Here is a 15,193-nt window from a genome sequence, read left to right as displayed (position 1 = left end):
ACATCACATAAAAGAAAAATTTATGAAACGAAACAACATTAGCTTATGCCTGCCGTCATCCACATACTACCTATTCTAGTGTCCCATACCACTAGAATAAGCAGTATATGTCATACCCTGGTGAATCAGGATATCATTGGTCACACTCATCATTAATCTCATAATGGCAAGTCTCATCACATAAACACTCCCATAATAATCACCAGATACCAAGTTCCAATCCAATTCCAATTCCACAATATAAGTCCAAATCCAAATCACTTTCATTATGTACCCGGGTAACAAAATCATACCAGTTACAGTGGTGGCCAGCCACCACTGCAACATGATTTTGTGATTGGTGTTGCCTATATCGGCGAATCTACACCAATATGACGTGCTACCTAAATCGGCGAATCTGCATTTGATATTGTTTAAAAAAATCATGAATTTGCAATTTATCAATGTGCTGTCTAAATTGGCAGATTTGCACCAAGATGAGTATCTCCACACTGCCTAAATCGGGGAATCTGCGTGTTGGTGACCAATGGACTAGGCTAGACATAAAAATATTAGCTTTCTGTGTGACACCACTTTGGAGTATATCAAAGTACTTACAAATTGTTGTTCAGTATCCCAAAGCACCTTAGCTCACCAGAGTAACTACATAGCTTATTGACAAATCATCTCGATAAAAATTCCTGTGTGTGGCGAGCATGAGGGTCTTGTAATATTTCAACTCATGTGTTGAGCAGTGTAACTCTCGTACTACTTGAAATTTTGTTCTTGTAAACACCATTTTCTATCCCATCAATTGTGTCTCAATACATACTTGAAATCAGAAAGCAAACGGTTCAATTTATCTTGTTAGAATACTCAGCTCATGTGCTAGGTGAGAGTGTGATATTTCTAGAAAATAAGCACACAAAATTGCAATATTGCTACCTACATTGACAAAATCAAACAATATTAAAATAGGTTTGTGCTGGGCAATTAGCACGAGGTATTGGTTAAGGATGTCCTTGCTTTAAGGTTTACGAATTGTACATAGTTAGAAAATTCTAACTATTTATATGAGATAAAAGGAAAGGACCTATCAGTAATGTGGAAGGATTCTTTGCCTTAATGTAACCCAAGGCGTGTAAAAATTTAATTGTATCCACTTTTATTGTTATTCTTAATAGGCGGCAAGCAGAAAAATGAGTAGCAAATACATTATGCAAAAACCAGTAATGAAAAAATTATCACTGCCTGGCCAAAATTATAATAATGATTTGATATAATTCCATATCGTGTTGTGTCGATGAGCCTAATCATCCCAGATTGTGCAGCCCTGTGGATACCTTGCAGTCGATGAGTATCTGCATTCATCAACCAAGGTCTGGGATCGTGATTATCGTCTCTAATTTTAATGTGGTCATCAATTTTTGAATTGGCCAATGATAGTCATGGAACCTACATAAGGTGATGATTTTTATTATTATGATTAGTATTATTTTAAATTTGTTTATGCTACCACATCTAGAATATGCAACAACAGAACACCGGAGTTGATGATAAAAATACAAGCACATATGCTTACAAAGGACATCATGACTTCCTTGATGTATTAACTGTCTGCAAAAAGCTTATGAGACCAAATTGATATAATCCTTATGGATCCAATACAATGTCTAGGTACAAAATAAAATGTAGTACAACAAAAGATTGAAAAAATTGTCATCAACATCAGTGTCAATGCCTAAGGATGTTGTACAGTGGGCATCGTCTGAGAAAGTATTGCACCGGTCACTACATAGCTTCGTCGATGTCTACTGTGGTAGGTAGTCATTCTCGGAGGGGGAAGAGAGATAGAGCGAAAATGAAATGAAATGCTATATATATTACGCAGCTTCAAAAGGCCAAAATGCCAAACTGAGATAATCCATGTGAATCGAATCCAATGTCTGCATACAAAATAAAATGGCAAGACTAAAGTTTAAAAAAAATGTGGAAAAACAACCTTGCAATAGTCGCTCAAGAGCATTGTCAATGGTCGCCAATTGCATGAGGGGGAGGCTGCCGTATCAAATGAAGAGAGAGCACCACTGGCTGAGGGGGGGTAAGTTGCAGGTTATGAAGGAACGAATGCTACAGAGAACGCAGCATGTGCAGGTCGTGATCGAGGAGCTCTCACACACACACACACACGCGCGCAAATTCTCATATGCAGCTCAATGTGATGATTGATGTTTATGCTACGTAGAAGCCATGATCTTCATGCTGACAAACTCTCAATTCATACTCACGAGTACTTAGGGCTTTATGCAAGTGAGCAAGCTGAGCTGTATAAATGAACTTACTTTCTCTGGAGACCCCGCCTCTTGTTGCATCAATCACACCACAGCCTGGTTCCTTAGAGAACCACGCCCAGGCAGTGAAAAGGTAGATGGCACATTGTAGATCAGCACAATTGCCCTTATACTCCACAAGAGGGGCAACACTGTGAAGTAGCGATATGGAGACTTCGTATTGGTAAGTGTTGATCCAGTTGGTGCGAACGACGACTCTGACGGTCTTATCCTTGACAGTGAAGTGCCTTTTCATGGCTTGTCGCTTGGTCCATCCGGCGGAGCTGGAATTTGCAGCAGCAAAATTGTTGAGCTCCCACAAATGATGTACGCAATGGCTCACGTTTTGCCAGTCATCAATGTTGTCATCAAATATGTCAATGTGAGTGTCAGTCTCTTCCCAGTTCACCTTGCCTCTGGGGTTGTGAACATGCAGCCTTGTCTCGTTGCGCCAATGCCGTTCATCCAGCGCGCCGATCTTGATCAAAAGCATATAGAACCATTTGTCATATACATGATAATCAGCATTGAATGGGTTGGATAGGTTATCTCCTTGTGTGACAGGAGGTTGACAGTTTCTTGAGTATTGGATGGCCGCCAGCGGCCGAGAAGGGGCTGGGAGATGTTTCTAAAAATTTGAATCATATTGCTGCTTCAGTTGTTGACGAGACTCGGCATCATGCAAGAGATAGAGGGAGGGCGGAACGAGTGAGAGATAGAGTGAGTGTCAAGGACTATGACTCCTGGCCAGCAACTTCTCTGTACATGTGATTTGCCTGCTCATCCTACAGCACTGAAACTGTGAGACCCCCTTGCTGGCAGCATCTCCATGTTGAATATTGTAAGCTTGCAGAGGTAGTACTCTACCATCAGCCCATTGCAGAGTTCTCTGGGCATGCAGTATAAGCATTGCTAGTTTGTATGCATTCGTGCCAGATTACATAAGGAAGTAGCCCTGCTTGTTAGGCCCGTAGTCTTGGGTGCTTATGTGTTCGTCTGCATGCTGCTTGCTTTGCCCTTTGTGGGTGTGTGGGTGTGGGTGCCATGAGCAAAGCAGGGTGAAGACCTCAGTTTGCACAGCCCAGTGTTGGCATCCAGCAATTGAGGAGGGAGAGGGTAACGTGTAGGGGTGCGGGTGTGTCCAACAACCGAGACAGAGAGAGAATGTAATGTTTACCGGCTGAGGACACGACCAAGAGAGAGAGTCACCCTTTTGCAACTCTGCATGGTGGCTAAGCAGACGACGGGAGGTCACCACAGAGAACCACTGCTTTGTGTGGTGTGTGTGAGTTGTGATGGACAAAGTGTGGAGAGGGAGAGAGTGCGGTTGCGACTGGCGAAATGTGTGGTTGCAGGTCAGGCAGGGAGAGATAGGGATAGCGGCTGACTCCAGTGGGGAGAGAGTTAATTCGTGTGGCTGCATGTTATCGCAACTGCAGATATTGAGAGGGAGAGGAAGAGGGTGTGGTTGGCGGGAAAAGGGGGAGGGGGTTGGTTGCGGATCAAGCAGGGAGAGGGAAAACTGACGGCCCACAACAGTGGGGAGAGAGAGAAAATCAGATTCGCTGGTGGTTGTGAACACGATGCGTTGTTATTGGTTGCCACCATCTGGGGGTTGCATGTGGCCGTAGCTACCAATAGTGTTGCTGTTTTGGTCTGCCTGCTGACAACCCTGCGCCTATGCTTGGAACCCGCGGCTACTGCATATCGTCCTCATAATGCTGTGCAGACGGGGCTCGAGCCTCGCTCCCATCTTGCATCCTTTATTTTTGAAAATAAGGAGTGCATTATTATTATTAATATTTTCCCTAGTGATGTTTCTCGTGATATATTCCTGAACCTTGGTGTGGGGGGGTCCCTTGAGACGGAGCTATGAATTCTCTTGATCATATCCATTGCAAGGTTTCCTATGTTTGCCCCCTACGTTGAGGGAAGAGACGAGAAAGATATATATGTATATATGTATGTGTACACCTATTTCGATTTAAATTTATGCTCGAGCTCCTCTTGTATGTCTTTGATTCACCTATGATCTTAAACATCGATTTTTTTATTTTTTTTTTCTTCTTCTTCTTCTTCGTCTCCTGTACACATCCCCGATAAAACTAAGGGTTTCTCTTAATCAACTACGTACACTAGCTACGTCGATATTATTAGTATTATTATTAAGAGTGTTAAACACTATGTTAACAATGTTTAGGCTTGTCTTAGGAGATTTGTATTAATCACATACATACAATTTTAAGCGAGAAAAAATAAGTTTAAGAAGCATGACTTATCTTTGTTTATAACAATCTCCATAGCCATCACCGTTGCAAGCCCAAGAGCATAGCCACAGCTCTGATACCACTACTACAAACGAGAGTGTGGAAAGCCCTGCAAAATACTCGAAAATAGCACATAGCGAGACATAAACGACTAAATCTTCATACCTTGAATCACACGACGCCTAATCCACGTTGTACACGAGCAGAAAGAGAAAGAGAGCGCGATAGAACGAGAGAGCACGTGCAGGTGCACCTCCTAGAACGGAGTGCTACGCCGGCACGGCGAGAGAGAAGAGGGGAGAGGGGAGAAGAAGTACACAGACACTGGGTGCAATCTCCCCCGTGCAAGAGTGAGCATTTCCCTCTTGCACGTATTTATTTATAGATTTCTTGAATGCCCAAAAATGAGTACAAACTGGCCGGCCAGTCATAAATGGCCAAAGCTCATAAAGAGCACTTGAATAATAAAATGTACATAAAATATGATATACTTTTGCAATAGCTTAGCTCGGTCAAGCCTTTTCCACCTGTCACAGCTGCAATAAATAATAAGATATCAATTCCATAACAGCTCTAGATCATAAATCATGATGTTCTACTTACCCTACTCCTACTCATCATGTGAAATGGTGATAATGGTGTTTTGGTTGCTTCCTGGCCTCTCCGGACTCTCAAGCTCTCCTTTCACTACTTCTCCCGCTCCAACTCCTACTCATCAACTCCAAAACTCAAACAATACCTAAAACTAACTGAGTCTACCTAAGTCAAAGGATCTAGGCCAGACACAAGCTCCCTAGACTCCCTCTAAGACCTAGAGAGTCCTCCACCCTCTAATCCTATCTAAATGTAAAACAAGACTCTTGGCAAGCCAAAGAATCCCTATCCTCAAGGACTAGTCTCAGTCACCTACCTAGGGTTTTTGTCCCCGGCAGCGGCGCCAATGTTGGATGGATACGCCACGACGGACGTCAGCACAGCGAGAACTCACCTAACAAGATTTGTCAACTAAGGACGAAGCTAGACCCGCAGGCGCGTGGAAGCAAGCATAGGGTGTCAACCTACACTCGACCGACTCCTAACTAATTCCTACAGAGGTCTCTACCCAATGTCTAAGCTACAACCTTCAGGAGTGCATAAGAAGAGGTTTCCTACAACGCTTTCAAGAGCCGAATACCCATCAAACGTTCTCGAAATGCCACAGAACTTGAAGGAGACCCTACTAACGCCAATAGGTCACTCTCCCTAAGGTCTATGAACCAAAATCCCAACCCTAAACACCCGATGCAAAATCACGTAGGATGTCTGGTCGAAATCTGCAGGTCATCGTTTCCGAAAAACTAAGGTGCCTAATGTGTAGCTCTACTCAATGCAAACGCGTGGATATACTGAAATGCGAAAACGGATAATGTATGCTCACCGAATCACCAGATGAAGCTTGTAGGTCGAGCTCGCAAAACCGGACCGTACGCTCGCAATGTAGGTATCGGCACGTAGCTCTCGTCGAGGGCAACACACTGCACATCTCCGCACTCGATTCCGACCATCGATGCACGCGTAGAGTCAAGATGAAACTCTCACTCTCTCTCGTACACAGTACGCTCACTCACAGACTTCAAACTTTTTTTTAAATGACAGGTCTTTCATTAAGGTCAAAAAGTGGTATAAATACCTTACAATTCTCAAACCCTAATGTTCCAATTTAACCATCTACTCAATCTAAGTGTCAAAACTGGGATACAATCTGGAAACTTCTGTAAGCCCCAATATTTACAAAGATGAAATGTCGGGTTTTCTCCATAAATGAATAATTACAAAAAATAATAATCCGTCGAGCAGTCATTTTCCGTGGGGTGTGTCCAGCTTCTAACACCACTCTACGCTTGTTGTCGTGGAGGATTCCTCGCCGCGAAGAAGAAGGAGCCGCCGCTGCACCGCACTCAACCGCTTCGCCGCCACCGTGCCGTCGCTGCAATGCTCGATCGCTCTCTCTCTCTCTCTCTCTCTCTCTCTCTCTCTCTCTCTCTCTCTCTCTCTCTCTCTCACGCATACACACACACACAAGGAGATGAAGAAGAAGAAGATGGAGATGGAGCAAAAGCACTCTTCAATTGCACAAATGAGAGAATGAGTGAATTTTAGGTTTAGTTGACTTTTATATGAGCTCACCCCATTTACACTTGGGCGCCCATGCTTAGCCAACTAATCCCTTTAATGTTCCAGTTAGAGTGCGCCTCTCATCGGCAATCACTCTTACCCTTTTCCTATTGGACCGACAAGCCCAGTACCTGACTCTACCAAATAAATAATACAGCACCCGTTTTGTAGGTGATAGGAATGTCCATGAGGGTTAACAGCGATTTGATCCGACGCCATTCTGGCAACCCTTTGATCTCATGACTCAAGTGGAGAACGATAACACTACAAAGATACAAGAGAATGGTCGAGAAAAGGCACAAGAGGCTGGGACTATGCTTACTATCTGAAGATGTTCTGGGAAATTTGATCCGACGCCATGCTCTGAACTGTAGCCCTTTGATCTCATGACTCAGGTGGAGAACAATAACAGCTTCTCGATCTTGCAAACAATGGTTGAACCATCACAACGACGCGCATATAGCACATCTGATACACAAACATTTAGCTCCATTCAGCTTCGCAATGATAACTTTCTTGTCAACCGTGCAGCTTCATTCATGACAATGGCCTACCCGCTCACAACTCAGTCTACAAAGATATCACAATAGAATCGGCAGTCTTTCTCTTCTTGTTTCCATTTGGGCATGGCCACTACAATGGCCATATTTGATACAATGACTATATCAGGATGCAAACTCATACGTTATTCTCGTTGTTTATATTACACAAGCCATACCTCCTCTTGATGTTTCAGTTGAAGCAAGCAATATTGATTGCAAACTGTACAACAACATCTGTTTTACAACGAGATATTGACAAATATAAAAGGACACACAACAATGCAAATGACGAGGAGGCTATCCAAAACATACTTTGCTTCAGCCTTCCTGCAACAATTGCTAGCACTCCATCATGGCATAGACAATTTCTAAAGGATTTGATCAGCATGGTGGATACATGGGGTTTGCCAAACGTTTTCATTACATTCACGATAGATGAAGTGACCTCCACCAAGTGGACGGAGATACACACACTCGAAAATATAGCCCGAACTATGAACCCTCAATTTTCTTGGAAGGACTGCTCGATCGAATGTGCGCTACAATTCATGCAACGATATATCTATCATGGCAACCAAATACTAGGGCGTGTTCACCACCATCTTATACGATATGAGATTCAAAATAGGGGATCTACACATGCCCATGTTATCTTATGGATTGATGATCAATACATTGATCAAACTACATCAAAGATTACTGCCCATATCCCGATAACAGCTGTCAATGATATACATGTAGGGACACTACGTGAACTTGTCCTCCAAAAACAAATGAATGTCTGTTGTGATGTGTGTTGCATACATAACAACACTGGTAAGTGTAAGAATGGGTTTCCATATGATATCCAGCAAAAGCCTCTCCCAGTCTTGGACCCTCACTGCTTGAAGTGGATGTACTATCGACCAAGTTTTGAGCATCAAAATGTTGTGCCATACCACCCGACCATACTTCTCCTTTGAGGAGCTCATATGAATATCCAACACATCACAAACTCATCAATATCGTATTATCTGCTCAAATACACAATGAAGGATGAGACAATTGGTACACTTAACATGTCTGCATAATCAACAATCAAATTGGTCTTAGAGGGACTAGACAAGATTAAATTGCAACTAATAGTTGCATCCCTGCTAACCAAACCAATTTCAGCAACAAAAGCTGCATTAAATCGCTTGCAGATTCCAATTATATCAAAAAGTGAGGCTGTTCACTACATAGACTCCTCCCCTCCTAATCTGAGGCAGTATATTTTGTCCAAATCATAGCATGTTGTCATGCACCCCGTTGAGTTGAACTGTGCAAGGCCAGCTGCGCTCGAGAATTTGACATTCTTCGAATATCACAAGAATCATGTTATTCAGATCCCTCTGCATCACAAAGAAAACTGCTCGGCAACACAGACAACTATGGGAACACCATCACACATCAGAAAAGGCTCACCAAATTCATAGAATACCACCCAATATACCACACAGATGCTTTTTTTTATAATGTATTGCTTCGTTGTACATCCTTTGTCATAAAATATAATATCTAACTTTACCAAATGATTTTCTCATTTTAAATTGATCACTTAATATGCGAAGATAAAAGGGGAACAAGAGTTAGTATATATATATGTGCTTCTAGACCTATCTCAACAGGGGACCGAAAGGAGAAATGGTTGCATCTCAATAGGGGTCCAAAAGGAGACAATCCACCAAAGAGCAATGTGCAATAAGTGCTTCTAGATTTACCTCATCAAGGGACCAAGAGGAGAGATGGTTACATCTCAAAAGGGGTCCAAATGAAGGTAGTCTATAAAAGAGCAACGTGCATCTAATGGAACTTAAAAGACCTTAGGGTTAGCTTCATTAAAGACCTCCAAAAGTTAGTGTTAAAAAGTCCTTTCACCTTACGCAAGCTAGGATTAACCTCGAGGTGGGAATCGTACCCAAGCATGAGGTGCTAAGATGCTTAAAGTGGTTGTGGGAACCTTGCCCAAAGCTTGAGGTAATTTTTATGCTTAAATGACTAAGTTTTTTGAAATGTTAAATTCAAAGATAAATTCTGAAGAGGCATGAAGGTCCATGCTTGATTGACTAAGGCTTGAAGTATTCAATTCAAAACAAATGACTTAAGAAGCATAAAAGACACATGATTGCTTAATTGACTAAGTCTTTGAAGTATGCAATTCAACCAAATGACTTAATAAGCATAAAAGACACATGTTCAAATGATCCTCCACATGTGGCCCTCACGATGTGCTTGAATGCTATAGGTTAGGTTTTAAAAGAGTCCAATGAGAATTTAGATACACAAAATAAATAATTAAGTTCTTTCTCTCAAAGAGGACACAGAGGACACATGTCCAAATGAAATAATAGAAAGAGAGAGAGAGAGAGAGAGAGAGAGAGAGGTGTGGACCAAGCATGAAGGGGGGGGTATACTCTCCCACACACACAGACATTCTCTCATTGTGTAGAGTGCAAAATGCAAGAGCTCCATCTCCTTCTCCAAGCTTGTTGAGAAGTGGAGAGCCTACACCAACACTCTTGGCTATGGAATGCAAATCCAACCAAGAGCCATGCTTCAATGTTTAAGCTTAGGTTAAGCAAGAAAAGTGATGATAAGTGAGGAACTATTTCTTTTTCCTATGGAATGTTTCTTCTTCCTCTTCCCTACCCTCAATCCCCGCTAGCTCTCTCCACCTTTGAAGGTGTTTGAGGCCTTGGGACTGAGGCTTAGGATAGTCAATGATTTTTGCAAAGTTTAAGCTTGTGATGCATGAAGCTTTCCATCTTCATAGCATCATCAAGGTCACAAGGAACACAAAGATTGTATTGTAACAAAGTCTCTCTTGATGGGAGAATCTATAATACAAACACCTTTTGGAGGGGGGACCGAATCCGGTCCTCAACTATTGTCATGTTCTCTAAAACTCTCTCTCTTGCAAAAGTATTGTTCATGCCAAGTTAATTAAGTACTATGTTTATGTTGCTACCATCAATTAAGTTCACCCTCTATGTTCTCAAAGTGATCGCACAAAAATGTTCACCTTAATTCTCTTGATTCCACCATTCTCAAAGTTCATAGGCCATTCCCATTACATTGGTCTCAAAGCATTTGGTTTCTCTTTTCTGCTTAAGAAGAGAGGTCCTTAAGTAGACTATTGATGGTTGATTTTGTTAATTATATTAGGGTAAGTGGACTGGGATCTATTATCGATTTTGTTGAGCCCACTATGTGGGGTATGGTGCACACCTCGAGAGCTTTGGTCTTAATAATGGGGTCTTTTTATTTTTTCCTATGGCTTTACCATTATTGAGCCATAAGAAGTCGGAAAGGAGCTATCCCTCGGCAATTCTGCTATGTTAGACCCACCCCACTACTCTCTATAATTAGCCAATTCGAGTCGTGGATGTAGATACTTAAGTGTTTATTTTCAAAGGCTAAGAGGAGTAGCAACTAAGGTTTTGAGTTGCCAAAGAATACACTAAGTAAACACGTAAGTATAATTAGCATGGCTGACACAATAACCAAGAGAGTAGAATGAACATTGATAACTCTGATTTTGCACATGAAGGTGTTAATGCTGATGCCCCCATGTTTATCAATTATCTTGTTACTAGGTTGCATCAAGATATGGGCAACCCTACTTTGCAAGCCGAAGTTACCCAATAACCTTGTGCTTATGGGATTTCCCTTCCTCTCCAAGAGGAGAGAGAGTTTAGGAGGCCTCTTTATGAGACTCCCCAAAAGAAGACTCTCTCCTATAAGAGAGGAGGAATCCAAAGAACGAGAAAGAAGTGAATCCCTAAGTTCCTCTAAAGATGTAGGTCCATGAAGACAGCGGTCTAAACTATCGCCAACTCCTCCCAAGAAGAAACAGTCAACCCATAGTCCTTCTCCTTGTCATTCCGAAAGGGAAGAGAAGAAACAAAGGAAGAAAAAGGCAAGAAAAAGGTCACCCTCTTCTCCTTTTTCTTCACATTCCTCCTCTCCCGACAAAAGAAATAGTTATTCTCCTAGAGAATACAAGAGGAGAGGACATTGCAAAACTTACCCTGCATGGAGAAGGTCCCAAAAGCTTAAGAAATTCAAAGGCTGAGGAAAGAGTATCTCTTTTCTCACCTATGACGGTGTGAGCAGGATAAAAACAAACACAGTGCCTCTATAACGACCCGACACACACTCTTGGGAAGATACACACACACACACTATGGGGCACCACTCGGCTTACACAACACACCTGGCCGAGACAGGGAACACACCTCTGGAGTGAGAGGAGAGAGACTATCCACTTGCCCACTCCACACAGAGACACACACACACACACACACACAAACTCAGCTCAAAAGAGGAGAACTTATGATGTTTAGATACAAATGAGCTTGGGCCAACACCAATGGGGCAAACAGCTCACACAATATGGGTAAAAGATACCAGATACAATCACAAATTGGAGAAGAAGCTTCACTCACCGGAGAAGATTACACAAAAAAAATAGCAGAAAAAGAGTGAGTAATTTGGCAAAATGGACAGCGCCATCGCGTCCGGAACGGCCCAAAACCCTAGTCTACAATGTCAAAGTGCTCAAATCCGACCTCGGATGAGCAGTTTATGGCCAAAACAGGCTCCAAAAATCCCAAAAACACACCTGCAGCTGTTCCTCCTCTCTTCTCCACGTTTTTTCTGGTCTTCTCTCTCTTTTTTCAGTTCCCACACTTAGCTTTATTACTTGGGCACCCTTGGCCTTTTAGATGACCTCAAACGGACCCCGAACATGCCAAAAACTGACCTCGCAGTGCATAGTTGTCACCTTTTTGCATCATCCGCACACCTGGCACTCAGCTTTTTTCCAATAATGCATCTCGCCACCACGTGAATTGGCCCCAAAAAGTGGTCCTAATGATGAACTTTCTGCGTAACTCTCACAAGAAAACACCCACGTTGTGTCCGTCCTCATCTGCGTGCAAATATTGACCTCGTTCGCACTCCTGATGCCATTAGATGCCATCTGACGCACCTGCTGACCTCATGTCGTCGGCCCGCGAATAGCTTCGTCGAGAATTTTTACACGCTATAAACTCCTCATATTGTAGAAAAACACAATGGTACTGGTAATAGTGAAAATTGATGCACTATGTACACCCTGTCCTACCTGTACACATGTGGGCCCCACGTAACCACCTGGCTCTGAAAAATGGGCAATTCTTTATTTGATGCACCATGCATGTATATGTACATATGCGCAATCCCTTGCTCAAAAAAACTCCTGACATAATTTGCCCATCCCCTAGCATGCTAGATCATTCATGATCAGCAGTAGCAAAGAGAGATATGAGACTCGCCGCATCACAGGTCTCCTCATCCTTCACCAACATTGCTTGCTCCACAGACAACTCATCTTGCTCCACCATCATCAATCTAGCATGATACAATTTAAGACGCAACCCATTTACCCTTGACTTATGTAGAACACCATCCAGGTTAGCCAACTGATATGTGCCATTTGGAAAACACTCCACTACCTTGAAAGGGCCTTCCCACTTAATTTGAAACTTCTTTTGGAAGGTGTTGTCCAGCTTACTGTTGTAGCGCAAAACCAAGTCATGTTTCTTGATACCCTTACTTTTGACCTTTTCATTTATCTTTGCCAAAGCCCTATCTTGCATCTGCCCATAATGTTCCAATGCACTCATCCTATCCAACTGAACCTCTTGTAGTTGTAAGAGCCTCTCTTCGAATGCATCACTGGGCGGCCCAAGCAACTTTTCTAACATCTTGACCGCAGGCAACTCTACTTCCACAGGCAATAGTGCTTCTTTTCCATACACCAAATGAAATGAAGTAAACCATGTACCTGTCTTCACCGAAGTACGGTAAGCCCATAATGCACTAGGCAATTCCAAATCCCAATTCTTTCCTTGGTGCTCTGTCACTTTCGAAAGAATCTGTACCAACTCACCATTGAATATTTCATTTAAGCCATTACACTGTGGGTAATAAGGAGTGGTATGTTGGTGCCTAATCTTCATCTTTGTGCATAAGAAGTCTAGCAGTTTAGCTCTAAATCCTGGACCCTTATCTGAAAGTAGCTCTAATGGCACCCCAAACTTGCAACATATTTCATCATACACAAATTTTGCCACATCCTTTGCAGTGATCTGTTTTACTGCTATAGCCTCTGCCCATCTAGAGAGATAGTCCACTGCCGTCAAGATATAGCTTTTGCCCCTGCTTGTGATAGGTAACGGGCCTATTGCATCAATTCCCCACTTTTCAAACACATCAAACGCCATAATGGTTTTTCGTAGCTCTGGCTTCAACACTCTCTTCCCAAATGCTTGACACCTATTGCAAGACCTACACCAATGGTGAACATCCTTGTGCAAACTAGGCCATACAGACCCCTCTTGCAAAATCTTATGCAAGGTGATCTTTAGAGCAAAATGGCCACCACATGCGCCTTCATGATTCTCTTCCAACACTCTGTAAAGCTCCTCCCGCCAAGGTACACGTCTCAACACGAGATCAGCCCTTTTCATGTATAAGACATCACCAATCAATTTGTACCTGTATGCTCTACGCACAAAGCCATACTTCTTAGACTTATGAATCTCCTTTGGAATGATTCCTGTCAGCAAAAACTCCTCTTCTTGAGCCAAACTTTCCCGGCCATGATAAAGACCCATCTTCTCAACGCATGAGTGTGTTATGACGCATATTTGGGCTCCGCCATCCACATAACCTTGTCCCAAATTTTTCCTTTTATGCCACACATCTACTATTGGACAAATGTCTGGTAGCTCATCCATTGCCAACACCTTTACTGAACCTCTCTCTAGCTCCTTCTCCATTGGGTTAACCATTCTTCACCTCCTTGCTGATTTGCAAACCTCCCTCGACCTCGATTATTTCCCACTTGACCTAGCATGTTTAGGCTGAGATTCTTCATCAAATCTACCATTTGCCTCATGTCTTGCCTTAGCCCATCATCTTGCACTGCTGTAGTGACCACTACTGGCATAACCTGAGTAGTAACAGGAACTACTGGTTCTTGATGAACCCCTGACATGCGTGTTAACCCTCACGGCACACGGACACCCTATGATCTATAAACGTTGTATTATTTAGAGTCAGGTACCGGGCTTGTCGGACCAATAGGAAAAGGGTAAGAGTGATCGCCAATGAGAGGCGCACTTTAACTTGGACATTCAAGGGATTAGTTGGTTAAGCATGGGCGCCCAAGTGTGAATGGGGTGAGCTCCTATAAAAGCCAACTAAACCTAATTTTTACTCATTCTCTCATTTGTGCAATAGAAGAGTACTCTTGCTCCATCTCCATCTCCATCTTCTTCTTCTTCACCTCCTTGTGTGTGTGTGTGTGTGTGTGTGAGAGAGAGAGAGAGAGGGAGTGTGTGTGTGCGATCGAGCATTACGAAGGCACGACGGCGGCGAAGCGGTTGAGCACGGCACGACTGCAGCTTCTTCTTCATCGCGGCGAGGAATCCACCACAAAGGCGAGCGTAGAGCGGTGAGTGACACACCCTTTGTTCTCTTGAGCTTGCTAGTTTAGGCTTGTTGTGTGCTTGGAGCCGTTTGTGGCTCGCACACGGTGTATTGGCAAGTCCCTTGCTTCGACAGTGCGGCAAGGAGCGCACATTTTTGGCGCCGCTGCCGGGGATATGCCCTACACTAAGCTCGGTTAGCACTTTACGCTTCCTTGTGGTGCAATTTCTATCATAGGAAGGCAGGGAAGGAGTGTGTGGAGATTTCTGTTTTTTGCGTTTTCTGCATTTGCTGTCAAGTTTCAATTTCTGTTATTGTCTGCGTTTCTTCAATTTCTGCAATTTCTGCATTTTCAAGTTCGGCGTTTTCAATTTCTGCAATTTTTAATTTCTGCGTTTTCAATCTCTGTATTTTCTGCGTT

The 15,193-nt window shown here is 42.9% G+C and overlaps 1 pseudogene; it reads right to left on the bottom strand.

Annotated features, from left to right (window-relative positions):
- Window positions 1-2,211: 2,211 nt before the first annotated feature.
- On the bottom strand, window positions 2,212-3,140 carry LOC147419731 (uncharacterized; annotated as a pseudogene).
- Between the last annotated feature and the right edge of the window lie 12,053 nt (window positions 3,141-15,193).

This window comes from Adiantum capillus-veneris, chromosome 29, assembly GCF_014529385.1.
Source record: "Adiantum capillus-veneris isolate H3 chromosome 29, ASM1452938v2, whole genome shotgun sequence".
Lineage (NCBI taxonomy): Eukaryota > Viridiplantae > Streptophyta > Polypodiopsida > Polypodiales > Pteridaceae > Adiantum > Adiantum capillus-veneris.
This window is presented reverse-complemented; position numbering and strand designations above follow the sequence as displayed.